The sequence below is a fragment of the Amphiura filiformis genome, chromosome 7, assembly GCF_039555335.1.
Source record: "Amphiura filiformis chromosome 7, Afil_fr2py, whole genome shotgun sequence".
NCBI lineage: Eukaryota > Metazoa > Echinodermata > Ophiuroidea > Amphilepidida > Amphiuridae > Amphiura > Amphiura filiformis.
In genome coordinates, this window is record NC_092634.1 from 16,420,945 (window position 1) to 16,437,683 (window position 16,739).

The 16,739-nt window shown below is 35.9% G+C and overlaps 1 protein-coding gene across 1 annotated transcript in view; it reads right to left on the reverse strand.

Moving 5' to 3' along the window:
* The window catches only part of LOC140157676 (uncharacterized), a 296,536-nt gene that overhangs the window by 113,685 nt on the left and 166,112 nt on the right, over nucleotides 1-16,739 (reverse strand). The gene's annotated exons all lie outside the window — the stretch shown is intronic.

Below are 16,739 nucleotides of genomic sequence, written 5' to 3' on the forward strand. Positions count from 1 at the left end.
TTTTGTATTCCCATTGATCCCTGTTGTTTTTGCAGGTTTAACACTTTTGTGGGCCTTGGAATTCATAATTTTTGACTATCAAACTTTTCCTAGTTCTATGCCTACATTTGGGTTTTTTTGTGTCCCCCTTTGTGTACCATCTAGTCCAGGGATGTACTGAAACACCAAAAACCAAAAAAACATGCCCATTTTTGCCTGAAATAATGGACTTTCTGTGATTGTTCCTAACTGGGGGAAAACTGGGTTCAAAGTTTGTTTGGGAGAAGGGATAAATGTTAATGCTGCCACTGATGGAAAGAAGAGCATTGTGAAGCTCCAAAACACAGAAGGATGCCAAAGGAATAATAATTTATATCAGTTAACACTTTCATATCCATTATCAGAAAAAAATGCATCATTTTTTTTAATCTCATGGCTTTTAATTGGTTAGTTAAACACAGCACAAGAGCATATATAATGGAATCTCAAGAGATACATGGAAACATTTGATTTTAACGTACTCTAAAAATGACAATATTAATGCAGTTTGACTTGAAAATACACCATAGACCATGGTCAGTCAGAATTAATAGGTAAATTTTCACGGGAAAATTTTCTGGACACGTGACACCCATGGGCGCGCAGACATATTAGCATTATGGAATGTGACCCCGAGCACAGCGGGTGTTCTTCCAATGTATTTGAATAGGAAGAATTCCTCCTTTGAGGCAAAATAAGTTACTTGTCGCAAGTTAATAATGTTATGGTAAGAGTTTCCGTAGATAAATATTTTTTTCCGTAGATAGATAATTTTGAAATTACGTTTTTATGATATTGTGAAAAAATTAAGATAACATAATATTCAATAAATTTGTAATGCACAAATTTCTATCAAAATTGCGGTCAAAAATACTATTCCAATTCAAAATTACTAAGACTTGAATAGCGAGGTCACCGCTGGGGGTCAGAGATCAGGCTCGAGGTTACACTCACATTGATACGCATTGGTCACGTGTCCAGAAAATTTTCCCGTGAAAATTTACCTATTAATGTTGACTGATGGCAGTCTATTTCTTCCTTATGGTTGTAAAATATAGCTTTCCATTATGATGCAAGCAATAATATATCGATAGATGAATAGGGAAACCGTGTTTTAATCATATGGAAATTGTCAATTTTTACTTTCAGACATCCCAGAAGGGTACCACAGGGGCATTGAAAGTATCATCGATTTTAGTGCTATGGATAGCTTGCCAGAAGGAGTGTTGAGAGATGAAGACGCAGAAGCAATTGAAATTGAACCACCACAAGAACCCCCTGCAGTTAAGGATCCAGACGTCAAATTTCCAAATGTTTTTTTGTTTTCCGAGACATTGCTCAGCAAGGATGTGACTATGTACAATACAAAGAGAAACAAGACGCTTACCCCTAAGGATGGAGAGTTTCAGGTGACACTTAGGTTTATAAAAATTCTGATGTCAGAGCAGCACAGGAAGTGTTTTGCCTGGTCTTTGTTTTGGCCATCAGGTGAAGGAGTGCGGATGAAACTACAAAGGGTTGCCTTCTCTGATGAAGATGAAGACAAGGCCTTTGAGAGTTTCACCCATGCTCTTAATCCTGATGGTCATGCACACATTGTGCAAGTCAATTACCAGTGCTACCTGTGCCACCAGTGGCACCTACTTGATCAATATGCTACACCATCTATTGAGTTACGGCCTGCTAAATTTGATAACTTAAAAATAAATAGCCACACCATATTCGACCTAGTAAGAGCCCGTATGTCATTGAAAGAAGGTGCTTATATACCACATTTTGTAAATAAAAGGCCCATTCAGTGTTTTGATCATCCGGATGATCGTAAAAATCATCAAAATCCAGAGTTTGGTACATTTGTCATTGTAATTCATAAGGCAAATAAAAAAGAAACATGTTTCACGTCCCCTCCCGCTTCCTTTTTTGAGGTTTCTTCAATTATATTTTTATTTTTTGAAATTCAGTTATAAATTTTCAAAAAATATGTGTAGAAAGGTAGAGATGTTTTTATTGTCTTGCTAATATACAAGAAACACTTTTGGGAGGTTTTGTGATCATTTGAGGGGTCTACCTCTCAGAACAACAATAAAAAGAGGCCTCAGGACTCCTTTTTCCAGACATTATTTTATACACTAAAACAGCTTCGGAGGGCACTTTATGCTGTCGGTCCAGTGGACATGTATTTTCTCACATTAATGCAGTGTGCACGTTAAAGAACGTCACAGGCTATTCGAAATGAGCAGGGGATCGTCTCGGTACTGTTGACTGTACTTCAAAAATACACTCATCTACTCTAGGTTCCAGAATAAAAATAAGTACAGCTTGTCTGTATGCAGTGCGATAATACTCATACATATGAGGGAGGCACTAATATGGAAGAAGAAGCTCTAGTTTTGGGTATTTACAATGAGTTTGCGATAAAAAAATAGAAAATAAAAAGCCCCCTTCCTCCTTTTTTACAAAAAACCCGGACCTGAAACATGTTTTTTTAATTTTAGTTGGCCTTATACCGGTAGCCTGCTAATGGTCCAGTCAAAAGCTGTGTATTTAAGGCAAAATTATATGAATCTGTAATTTATATACTGACAGTGTATAAATTAGCTTAAAAAATGTATTTGAAAGCTTTTGAATGGGGATTTACTAAGGGCTTTAACTTCATACTGCTGCTTTCTTTGTTTTTTCTTTCAAAAATACCAAATGACAATTCAAATGACTTAACCTTCACTTCTAAGAAATTTATAAACAATTATATTTTTTGCACTTGCAAAGGGATCACTTAATGGGACTTTAAGCTAGACATTTTCGATGTAATTAAAACAATTCAATGTGTAGACATTAAAAAGGTAAGGTCATGTGCATCTTCTGATAGATCATTTGACTGTGATGCAAGTAATATGATAATAAATTTTAGTTTTCAGAGTAAAACTGAATTGAAAGGAGGGGGCACTTTAAAAAAGTTAAGTTATACAAGTGCATACATTTTTTTAAAGGGAGCATTAATTAAAGGTCATTTTTACAATGATAATTCATAGAAAATCATTTTGGTGTGATTTTTATGCTAACTTAAAGGCCCATTCAGTGATTTGCTCATCCGGATGATCGTAAAAATCATCAAAATTCAAATTTTGCTACCTTTGTCATAGATGTGCTAACATAGCCTGCTAGTGGTTCAGCCAAAAGCCATGTATTCATAAGACAAAATAAGGCATTTTACATGAATCTGTAATTTAGATACTTAGGACAACTACTCCCCATTCCAGAAAAATACAGAACTAATTTGTTTGGATTAAAAAAATATTATCCAGTTTTGCCAAATGAAACATAGCTTAATCCTAATTTTGTCACTGCAATTGAAAGAAAACATGCAAAATTGCATGTTTTTGGACCATTTTACCTCAAATTGCAAAAATATAAAAATTTGACTTTTATTGCCAGTTAGGACTACTAAAGGATTAGGATTTAGCTATGTTTCATTTGGCTAAACAGGATAATATTTTTTTAATTCCAAAAAATTAGTGCTGGTTTTTTTTTTCTGGAATAGGGGTAGTAATTATTTCTACACATAAAACATACAGAAAACACAGACAGAAAAAAAACATGTCAAATTTGAAATGATATACTGTGTCATGTAGGATATATCTTTTTAGTATTATGATATCTAAACCACAGGATTTGTGGCAATTTTTGGCAACGATATGTTTGATCATGTGATAAAAGTTAAAGCCATATTGTAACATTTCCATACAAAATAGATTAGAATTTCCTATTTAATTTCAAGCCCCAAAACTTAGGTAAAGCAAAAAAAATTGGATTTTACTACCAATGCCGATGTGGCCAATGCGTGTCACTCCATGCACCTGTTGTGCTACGGTACGATCCTTTCATGTGTGTATAATTGTTCCGTGCTCCATATGCATTACTATGAACATCGCGTAAGCAGGACTGTGCAATAATTATGTGTACCCCTGGGGCGGTTCATTTCTCAAAGTAGTCTGCAAAAAATCACTTGCCCCTCCCTGCCTTTGGCTGTGCCCAAAATTCTTTGCCCGGTGTGCCCAAAACATTTGCCCCCCCACTTTGACATGCCAAAAAATCTTTGCCGCTTGGCCCCTCTTTCGACCTGCCTAAAATTGCTTTACCCCCTTTTGACCTTCCAAAAATGCTTGCCCCCCCTGTGACCTTCAAAAAATCTTTGCCCCACCCCCATATAATTCACCACCGGAGGTACACATAATTATTGCATCCCCCCTAGGCGTTTGATTAACATTTCCATCGTAATAATTAAATGATAGTTACCTGCGCTTTATTCAAAATCTTGGATTTTGACAAAACTTCAGCACCCAGAGTCTTGATTTTTGCAGGGTATATATTAATAGTTTAATAAAGTACAATATAATCATGTAAAAAACGGGAAATATTGAGACCGTCCTCCTGCCTCAGCAAATGTTACAATATGGCTTTAAAGGGGTATTTCGTGATCCACAGCCTCATCCCCCCACTTTTCCAAAAAAAAGTTGAGATTTTTACACCACTGGATACCTCTGGCTACATAATGTTTATGTACCAAATATTTCTTGCAGATTAATTCGTTTAGCAACAATATCGCCAAATTTGAATTTCGTTCTGGTGCACCAGAATGAAATTACAACACATTGTCTATGGAGCAGTGTAATACACATAATCATGCATAACTCATAAGTAAAATGGAATCAACTGAAATTTTGGAAATAGGCTTTTTTCGTGGATATCTAATGAAAAATGTCATAAAAAGAGGATGCTAGGATCACGAAATCCTCCTTTAAGTAGAAAAACTTATGAGAAGTGTAACTACACATATTATGTTCAGTAGATGTAATTGCCATCTCTACTAATCACAGCAAAATTAAAAAGTTGCATCCCCCATTTAATCAGTCTGACGAGTTAATGGCAAAATAATTACGAACTGACCACACAAAAGCCAATGCACGGTATCAGCTTATTATGTGACCGAAGCAACCCGTACAGGAATCATTGTAAACTTGCATGTGCACAGTTAAAAGAGCGAGGGATTTGATGCATGGGTAAACCTTTAATGAAATTAACCTGCCGGCCTATTCAGGCGATGTAATTCTTGGCACTCATGATAGCTCCACCACTTGAAACAACTCCCTATGTCATTTTTAAAATTGCACAAATTTCCAAACAACGGTTCCTATGCTCACGATGACTAAACTTTTGATATCAATTAACCTTCGAAGGAACGTGTATAGAAAATTATTTGTATAAATTATTTTACCATAAACTCACCAGACTCTGGGGATGGAACTATATAGTGGCGACTTTTTAAATTGGCTGTGTTTTATATAGTTAAATTTCTATGGTATTCATAAATAGGATATACATGGTGTAAAAAAACTACATATTTGATTTGTGGTTCAGGTTACTTGTTCAAGTCCCAGTGGAAGCGGTTGATTTTATATATATTTTTGTTGGTTTTGTGAGATAAATAAAGTTACAAAAGAGGTTCAAACATAAATTAAATTACCGTATCACTTTAAAACATTATTTTAAAGTACCACACTATGAACAGCTGCTTTGCCAATTTGCGGAACAGCTAGGCGAGTCATGAGCATGGATACAAAATCATTCCAGATATTGTTGGACTGAATTGCATCCCAATGTTGCAGGTCTCAGGACCAACCTCGGTCGAGCATGGTCTACGTCTCATGGTCTCGGACCTGCTGGTCTCAGTCTTGGTCGCCCCTGTTGGCAGTTTTGTTTTAACATGTTCAGGTTTTAAAAGCATAGGTTTTTCCTCCACAAAATTTTCCATAGGACTCACTCATTTATTCATGAATTAGTAAGTAGGAATAACTTACCATAGTTTTCATTTTCCTGCAAGCCCATTGCACAGATTCCATGAAGAACATTTCAGAGTTTTTGCCATTACTATATTTCTTAATTATAAAAAAGAAAGTAGTCAAAGTACATATTTTATACCATATGTGATGCGATCAAGCAAAATCAGTCGAAACTCGGAAATATTAAATTTTCAAGTTTTTTTTATAGGATATAAAAAGCATTTACACAGCTGCCTTTTTGCAGAAATCCCCATTGAAATTGAACAACCAGCTCCAAAGATATGAGCAATTAAAGCATTTCCAAGCAATGTTGTAGGTCTCGAGACCAGGTCTCTGTCTCGAGACCATCTCGAGACCTGATTTTGCAGTGTCTCGGTCTCGGATGTCAAGGTCTCGGTCTCGGAACCCAAAAGTCTCGGTCTCGGACATCAAAAGTCTCGGTCTCGAACATTCTTTTGTTCGAGACCTGTCGAGACCTGAAGAAAAAGATATGATTTTCTGTTGTTGTTCATTATTTATTCCTTACCCTAAATGTCAATTAATGTTGAAGAAATTGTCAAGAATAAAGATACAGAAATCATTTTATAAAGTTATAAAAATTTATAAATGAATCATAAGTGAGCATGTTCGGATGTGAGCTTCCAATTTCAGTTCATGATTAAACATAGGCGGAAGCGAGGATCCCACTAAGGCTTTTGCAATGGGAACATTCTCCACAAAAGCATAATAGATGAACAAATAGTTGCCCTGTGCAGTGTGCATCTTCTTTTCAGCACAAAAAACACTGTGTTTTGGGCCCAAATATGGTAAAATTACTCAATTTTGCGCGGGTCGTGCACTGGCGCTTCACACATTGCATGGCCCTTCACACCCTAGCCTAATTTTACCTCCACTGTAGCCAACATTTTTGAAATTTTCCCAAAATTTGGAGGAAAAATTGTAAAAATTAAGACAAATAGTGTTAAACTGTCTAAATTTCTTGAAAAGTTGCAACAATGATGGGCTCCCTTTCAAATTCTCAGCGCCACACCCCTACCCAAACCAAACTTGACTATCCCCCGGGATTAAACCAAGGTCTCGGTCTCAGTCTTGGTCTCGGAACTTAGAGGTCTCGGTCTCGGAAGGGGTGGTCTTGGTCTCGGAAGGTTTGGTCTCGGTCTCGGACGGGAAGGTCTTGGTCTCGGTCTCGGACATAGGATGGTGAACCATCTAACTTAAAAGGTGCCCTTCCTAATCTTCTTATTGATTGTATGAATTCTTGTGGGTTTACTCAAGTGCTTAATGAGGCTTCTTATATCACTCGAGGAATGGTAATGAGCACTTCCTTGATCTTGTGTTTGTATCTGATCCATTGTATGTTAAGTCATGTGTAACTTCTTTCAATGTAAATGATAAGTGTGATCATAAAGCTATTGTATTGAATCTTAATTTGCATACATTGAAAAGTAAGACTGTTGATAAACCTGTTTTCTGTTTGAATAGGGCTAATTTTGGTGAAATGCGTGATATTATTTCAAGTAGCCCATGGAATGTTTGTAATATGGTTGATGATATAAGTAACAAATGGGACTTTATTGAACATAATATTAATGCTGCTGTTGATAAAACTGTTCCTAAGAAAATTGTTAAGAAGGGTAAGTCTGTTCCTTGGATGACAAAGGATATTAGGAAATTATGTACAAGAAAGAAGCTTATGTACAGGAGGTTTAAGAAATCTGGTAGTCATGTTGCTGAGCAACAATTTAATGTAGTAGGAATTTGAAAAAAGCTTTCGGACTAGTCATTGTAATTATTCTCTTGGTATTTTAGGAGCAATCCTAAGAAATTTTGGAATTATGAAGATCTAGTTCTAAGAACTCTTCCCAGTTATTTACTATTTTGACCCTGATGATATTGCTTGCGCTTTTAATAAACATTTTCAAGTAATTTGGGACATCCTAACTATTGATTAAATTGCTTCTAACTCTCCCCCCTCTCATGGTGGTGCTTGTCTCTCCTTTGACATGTTTTCTGTTGATGAAGTTGTTGACATTCTTAATGGGCTTGATACCAACAAGTCTCCCGGTCCTGATAGTATTCTTCCTGTTTTCTTAAAATCATGTGCAAGTGAATTAGCTCCTGTTTTGTGTACCTTCTTTAATGAATGTATTTCAAAGGGTGAAATTCCATCTGCCTGGAAGTGTGCAAATGTTGTGCCTATTTACAAAGGTTCCTAAGAATGACATTTCGAGTTATAGGCCAGTTTCTTAACAGCAACTTTGTAAGGTCCTGGAAAGATTGGTTTGTAAACGTCTTCTTGGTTATCTTGATGAGCATGGCATTCTTTCAGATAATCAATTTGGTTTTCGACATGGTAGGAATTTGAGCAGATGTTGGCTAAGTTTTATCATTTTCTCAGTGGTAACCTTGTTAACAGCAAATATTGTAATTTGGTGGATGGGTGACTTTAGTGCTGCTTTTGATAGGGTAGATCATACAATTTTGTTGCAAAAGCTTCATTACCATGGTATCAGGAATAATGTTCTTAACTGGATTAAAAGTTTTCTTTCAGATAGAAAACAGAGAGTTATCTTTGGCGGAGCTAAATCTGATTGGGCTTCAGTTACATCGGGAGTTCCTCAAGGTTCTGTTTTGGGGCCCATCTTGTTTCTGTTATTTGTAAATGACATTAATGAGAACCTGTCCACTCCCTTATTTCAATTTGCTGATGACCATACACTTGTACGTTCTATTCGCACTTTTGAGGATCACCTTGCTCTGCAGAAAGATCTTGACAGAATTCACAGGTGGACCATTGAGAATAATCTCCCCCTTAATGCTTCTAAGTGTGCTGTTGTTCATTTTTCGAGGTCTAGGGCTTGCAGTCTTTTTACATACAAGTTAGGTGGTATTCCAATTAAGGTTGTTGATGAGTATAAACTACTTGGTGTTGTTTTCAACTCTTCCTTATCGTTCACTTCACATGTTGATAATATCTGTAAAAAGGTTTCTCGCCTAACTGGTTTTGTCATCAGAACTTCTCGCCATATGCACTTCAGTGCTCTTCTGCATCTATTTAAAGCATTGATACTCCCTCATCTTACATACTGTGCTGTAATTTGGAATCCTTGTCAGACTGGCCTGCTTGATAGGTTAGATAAGAGTCAGAGAAAGATTTCTAAAGTCTTGATGTATAGGAAGAGGTGTCCTTCTGATTCATATGAGTCTAGATTAGACAATTTGGATTACTTAAAACATGCAACTTATTTGATTTGTTAAGGTTGATCTTCTGCTTTAAATTGATTAATGGAATTGGTCCTTTTTCTTCCTTTTGCCAATTTTTCAAGCCTTCTAAGGTTAAAGAGCTTAGATATCTCCACTGTAGTTCTCATACCAATGCCTTTTTCAATTCTGTTTTTGTTTCCTTTCCACGTTTGTGGAATGAACTTCCACTGATGTCCGCTCTGCGCCTCCCTTAACTTGTTTAAGGCAATGTGTAAAGAACATTTTATGATGTAATTATGTTTTTCATATGCATGTATATCTAAAAATTTTTGGAAACTTACATAGTTCAATAGTTGTATAAAGTTACATGTAGGCCCACTCTAAGGTAGTAACATTGTTCACATGTGTATTAATTTATTTTTTGCATGCCTATCTTGTGCTCTGTTGATACATCCTTTGTGTATATGTTATGTCTTTGTGTTTTCTCTATTTTTTTTTTTTTCTAAAAATGTTTTTTTTTTAATGTGTACATGTATCTTGAATTTATTATTATTTTTATATGTACTTATAATCAGGAAAGAAGAACACATTGTGTTTGGACTGTTTAGTCTATTTCTTCTTTCCTGGATTGTCATTTAAATTGCTTTTAGTGGTTTTTTTTTTCATGTTTGTAATTTATGACAATTGAAATAAATATTATTATTATTATTATTATATAGAGGTCTTGACTACAACACTGTTTCCAAGACAAGAGGAAACAAAAGGAAATATTTCATTTATTTGGCCATATCTCAAAGTCAATAATTTCTGAGTTCTGACTGATTTTGTTTGATCGCATTACATATAGCAGGACCATCTTACTCTTTGGAACCATAAATGCATTTTTTTAGCTTTTGACAGACCAAGTTATTTACTATTTGTAAAAATGTATTTACATGTGTAACTTTTGCTTCTATGCATTGCTTTTAAATTAATTTATATTAACTTCTGTTATATGAAATTGTACAATGTATGTTGTAAATTATCACATCATCAGTACCAGTTACTGAAGGGGCTACCCTGGTTAAAGAAAGGGGTCATTTGGTAATGTGCATATTATTTGAAGATTTGGAAAATAGACATTTCAAAATGATTTTTCTATTAATTTTTTTATACAGATTAAGAAAGAGTATATGTCTCCAGTGTAGTAAAAAAGTGTTTGGCTCAATCTTTATTAGCAATTAGGCCAAAAAAATTGTTGTGTTGCCCTCAAGTGAGAAAATGGGAAAGTTGGGTAGGACGGTCGGATTTCTCTTTTTCTTTTTTTTTAAACCATAAATAAAAAAAAATCCCCTCAAATATTAAATAATGCTTCTTCAATTAGGAGACATTTGTCAATTTTGACTTCAGGATACCTGTTAGACATCAATTAAAGACTAGTCTTTCAATACAATATTAATTTTAAGGGCAAAACATTGATTTTTTGAAGAAATCTGTAAAAATCATCATTCAAAAAGAAAAAAAAATTGCGACCCTGATTTTTCAGGATTTAGGGCGGGCGATTGAGGGCAACACAACAATTTTTTTTTTGGCCTTATTAGTAATTTTTGGGCTTTCTATGCAGTTAATGTCATCTCCGTCACAATTACACCGAAGTTCAACTGATACCAAAAATGTGTTGCACATTTGAACATTTGTTTTTTACCAACAGAGGAAGGGAGTATAACTAAGATTATGCAACATAACATTACAGTTGATCAATTTTAAGGTCAAAGCAGGGCATTATCTGTAGAGTGACGGAGATGATGTCAATGTGTGGAAATGCTGCTGTATCATCTCCTTCACATCACGGAAATGATTCTCTCATAGTAAAATTATCTCCGAGCGTAAAATTATGACGGATATGGCGTGATGGTATATTACAAAATGAACAAACTTACGACCCTAATGCGGTAGTAGTAAAACTATAACATACACATATCAATAAAGGAGGTGATAGAAATAAACTTACAACTGTTGTTATTATGGAAAAAAGTATTAAAATAAATAATGCAAACATTTTAGTGATCAGAAGCGTTCGGAGATGACGATTAATAAAGGTACCCACCCGTATGAGTGAAGAAATGGTTTGGTGAATTAATTACGCCAACATGAGGGCAAAATGTCTAAATGAATTGACTGCAGATTGACTCGTGCTCTTGGGGTCAAATATATGACCTTACAAAATTAGTCTTTTTCTCCAGGCGCTTCTAAATTTCCGTAACGGTAGATGGCGCGAACATCGGGACAGGAAATTTGAGACATAAAGGGTGAAATTATTTTTACTCCTGGCTATGAAAGGTGTGTTACAATAGCTTTTTCTACAATATACAATAAACAATTTGTAATTCACTGTGTTTTTTACGACGCTGAAGTTATCCACTAAAAGATATATCAGCATCAAAAGTTTTGATGACCACAATCGGGACATGGGGTTTTGGGGTTGTGACACCCTGCATAAGCAATTTTCTCAAAAAATAAGAGCTTATTTTAATATTTTGATGTTATAATATAAGATATAAAAGGAACTTCAATACTAAACAACAGCAAAGAATAAAATTCGAAAAATCCTGTTTCATATTTTAGTTATGTCGACTCCTGAAAGTGGCGGGACTGCAATTAGAAACCTTACCGAAGAATGAACCAAAGATTAAATAATAATAATTTGCATTTGAAGCTGTTGAAGCTATTTTGTTGGAACATCCATTCATAATTTTTCATGGAAAATGACAATTTTGATATCTTGGTTGAATATTACATCTATTAACATGCACCCAAAATTACCACAATGAAAACCACTGCGCATGCGTAAATCCCATGGTCTGCGATGACGCAATGTGTTAAATGCTCACGGAATTGCTGCCTGGGGGCAGTGTTACCTGTGTAGCTACCGGTTCGTGATCGTGTGCTTGGCATGCGGGAGGGGGGGTCTAAGGTTCAAATCCCGGGGTGCCAAGTGACTTCTTTGTTCATCTCCTCTCCTTTTTCGTATCTTCTTTAACTTACGATATCAAAAAGCAGGGTTTGATGTGTTAGGGTTAAGGGCCATCACATTGTGATATTTTGAAATCATTATAATATAATATACTGTCAAGCCGGGTTTTGATTTTTCGGACTGCATGGTTTCCATTACGGGTTTCGAACATGCCGGTCTCAACTCACAACACTGTCTGGCACTTTTTACAATTATTATGGTGCATGGTGTATTGTTTGTATGATTTTCAAGTTCCTTCATAACACTCCACATGAAGTCAATAAAAGTGCATATCCACAACTAAAAATGTTATTAAATGTATCGATTTTATTTGTACTCACTATTGCTCTACATACAATAAACTATATGTGATGCGATCAAGCAAAATCAGTCGGAACTCGGAAATATTGATTTTGAGAAACAGCTAAAGAAAGAAATATTTCCTTTTGTTTCCTCCTGTTTTGGAAACTCTTTAATTGTTAATATCTTTTGAAGTGGTTGTTCAATTTCAATGGGGTTTTCTGCAAAATCCAGCTTTGTAAATGCTATTTACTATCCTATAAGAAACTGAAAATTTAATATTTCTGCGTTCCGATTGATTTTGCTTGATCGCATCACATATGAGTACCTTGATACAAGGTATCCTCATGAAATCAATAAATGTACCACCTTTATTGGACAGTGATAAAATTTTATGTTTACATACTTTAAAACCTTAGCTTCAATTTTATATATTGAAGAAATTATTTCAATAGACGGCAAACTTTTCAAAAAATGTCATCCTGAACAAATTTCCTATTTTACATGTTGTCCACAGCAATGGATATCAATATTTTAGTTTTATGTTCTTTCTCATGAATACGCTGGAGAAGTTACGTAATTAATCGGATTAATTACCATATCAATAGGTGAAAACAATTTTGGACATGCTGCACTACAAGTAGGATACACTCATCACCTGTGTACGTCTGCAATCATATAGACTGAATACAATACTGGTCTTTTCAAAGATACTAATCTTACAGGTGCAAGTGATCAACATGATATGGTTCAATGCAGAGGTACCGCGTGAACGTATCAGTGCAGCGCGGTGTATTCAAAAATTGTTTTCACCTATTTATGGTAGTTAATCCGATTATTACGTAACTCGCCAGCATATGACCAAGTTGGGAAATCAAAAGTGATACGTGTAATCCGATTATCACTATATCACAACAAAATGATCACAACACACAGTCTACATGTATATGGCATGTACTACCAATGCCAAAAAGTGTGTGATCCAGTTAGCAGGCAGTGTTGGAGGACTCGGGACTCGGATCGGGATCGAGTGACTCGATCCTTTTTCAAGGATCGGACTCGGACTTGGACTCGGAAGCTAAGGACTTGACTCGGACTCGGACCCCAAGGACTCGGCCGAGTCCGCCTCGAATCCGGCAAAATAGGGTCTTTTATTTTCGCTTCATTGTAAACTTCTTAAATGCTTGATCAATGATCACATCACATGATTAATTTAAGTAGTTTTACATGCAAATAAATTCAGCTTGTAAATAAAAGTAGGCCTACAATCAAAAAGCAAGATTGCTTTCAGATATATCTTTAATTGGTTAAATGGATTTTTCATATTCGTTTGTTTTGACATGACTGCTTTGTTAGACGCAAGTCTAGAATGTACATGAATAATAATAATACTCTGGGGCACTCAAGTTAAATTTTTGGTAGGGGTGTACGGTGCGAACTTTGGGAACTATAAGAGCTGATTTTGGTGCAAAATAGGGGCTTGATGAACTGAAATTTCAACATTTTTGTGGAGGTCTAAAGTTGGGCCAAATTATAGGCTTTGGAGCTAACAAATTCAAAATATTTTTAAGTTTGAGCTAAAGACCTACAATTTTCAGAGTGTTAGGCTCAATGAACTGGAGCATGATGCAAATGTGTTAAGGGACTGCCGGAGAGCCTGAAAAAGGACCCCTGACTGCACCTTTTGCCTCTCTAAAACACAAGCCTAATAAGTTACTGTGAGTCTGTGATTATACTCTGTTTCTAAGGTATGGTACCTAAGGGTAAAATTTTTTTAACCTATCGAAAGGGAGTGTGGAAGCAATTTTGGCAAGCCGAGAGGGGGGGAACAACAATTTTGGCACATATGGGGCACGGTCATCGCCTAAAAAGGCTTAGCAAAATAGACGGAATACATAATACTGATTTCCTGCTCGCTGCACTTGAAACATAATTATCTAAACCATTTAAGGTTTGTAAATTGGGATCCCCAAAAAAATGGCATGTGTAAAGGGGTGCAAAGATTTTTGGCAGGTCGGGAGGGGGGAAACGATTTTTGGCAGGCCGAGAAGAGATAAGCATTTTTGGCAATTTCACCCCTCCCCAGGCTCAGCATAATTATTGCACAGCCCCAAAACAATACTAGGCATGCTAGGTGGGACTAGCAAATTATGTATTTACAAGAAAATAATATAGAACTAAAATTCTGGTTAAGTATAGGCTATATACGATGATAAAGTATTGGTGAAAACCCGGGCTTGAATTTGATACATAAGGACTCGGACTCGGACTCGAACATTGAGGACTCGGACTCGGACTCGGACATCAGAAATTGGCAAGGACTCGGACTCGGACTTGGACTCGGACACCAAGGACTCGGACTCGGACTCGGATGACGAGGACTCGACTACAACACTGCTAGCAGGGAGTTTATATATAACCACTTCGCTGGCGAATTGTGTTGTTTGTGTGCACATGTTAATGCCTGAAAACACTAAAATACTATTTTGTTTAACATCTGTCATTTGCAAGGACCAGACAGGTAATACTTTTACATAAAATCTGACAAATTGAGACTCTAATTATAAGCCATAGGGTCGACTACATATTCAATACCCGCAAAAAATGTCTCCCTTTAAACTTTTATCCTTTCTAAATTCCATACTCAGCTAAGCACATTAGAACTAAAACATCTGTCACTGTTGACCGTTTGTATTACTGTAAACTTTGTTGGTACATGTACCGTATTCATCCCAATAAGTGCCCAGGGCACTTAACAAAGTCAATTTGGGTAGGCGCAATGTTCCGTCGCGAGTATGCAGATCGACTCGGTGCTGATTTAGAGTTGATTAATACAGCTATTCAGTTGGCAGAAGGGATATCACCCTTGGAAATCAACCTCTATTAATCTATGTCTTTTAGATCAGAAAAAAATATATAGGGAACATAAGCTATGTTGAAATTTTTTTTTTTAAATGACCCTAGGGGTCAAATTACATACTACAGGGTTCAAATTTCAAAATTGCTCAAATTTTGTCAAAAACCTTGCCATCAATTCAGAAAAAGTATAGTTTGACCTATCTGTGGCATATAAGCAAAAATGTCAAAATTGGGAGTAATTTTTTGAACCACATAGGGTCAAAAACGAAAAGTGCTCAGATTGTGATGAAAATGAACTTCCAATTGTTTGTCATTTAGAATGAAGTCAAATAAAGAATAATTCTCATCACTATGTAGGATGTTTTGTTACATAGGAAAAAATAGGTCATGGTCAATAGGTCCTATACGTTAGGGTGCATCAAACGCCCCTCATCTCAACCATATTTTTTTGCTCCTAGTGTCAAACTGTGTCATTTAACTAGAAAATCATCCCCTCCAAATTTAAATTCAATCGGAGGTCGGGAAGGGGGTCCACCGTGAGCTTAAAGTTCGGACCACACCACTCCACGCCATACATAAATTCTCCCAGTCACATTTCCCAAATATGAAATTAAAAAAAAAAGTAAAATTTTAATTTACTTCTTTTAAAGTTTGGCAGAGGCGGGGTTCGAACTCACGGCGCACCGCTTAGTACTCTATGAGCCTAGCGCCTTAGACCACTCGGCCACTTGTCTTGTTGTTATTCATTTGAAACTTATTTAAAAATATAATCGCAGCTTCAACGTGGGCCTACCATGTGACAAGCAAAGGCAGAAAAGTATTATATTTTGGAATTTTATCTGCTTAAAACATTGATGTGTATTATAATAGAGCTACCATTTATATTGTTGAATTCTCAAGCGCATATAAGAGACAATTAATATGAGCGTCCTATGATACATACACAATACATAAAATCGATTTTGATCTTCGGCCACATGCTCTTGGCGGAAGTTGTATTACGAACTGCATCCGAAGTCCATTTTGAAGTGAATACTTCTGACAAGGCATTGGATTGTTCCAGTTTGCATCCAGAATCCACATTAGACCTCTAATTTTATTTACGAAATCAAAAGATTAGATCATCATAACAACAAAGCGGTAATCTTTTGTGGGGTCTAATGTCAATTCTACATTAAAAAAATACCGCTATTGTATATATATACAATTATACACACACACATATTAATAGCTGCCGAGCATGAAAGTTTTATAGTACTTCATATCTCAGACAATACTCAATAAATTGCAAATCCATTTGAACTAAGCAAAAAGGCAGCTATTTTCAGACATATTTGAAGTCATAATAATAGCTGCCATGTGCATGTTTCTCTATTTACAGCTGTTTCTGCATGGAAAATTGGTCCATTGCACACCACAAGCTGAAGTTTGTGCATGGTAGGTGCTTTTAACTTAATGACAAATCAATCAGGCAGCTATTTACTTTTCATTACTTTATACTGCACATCACTGTGGCTGCCTTATGAATA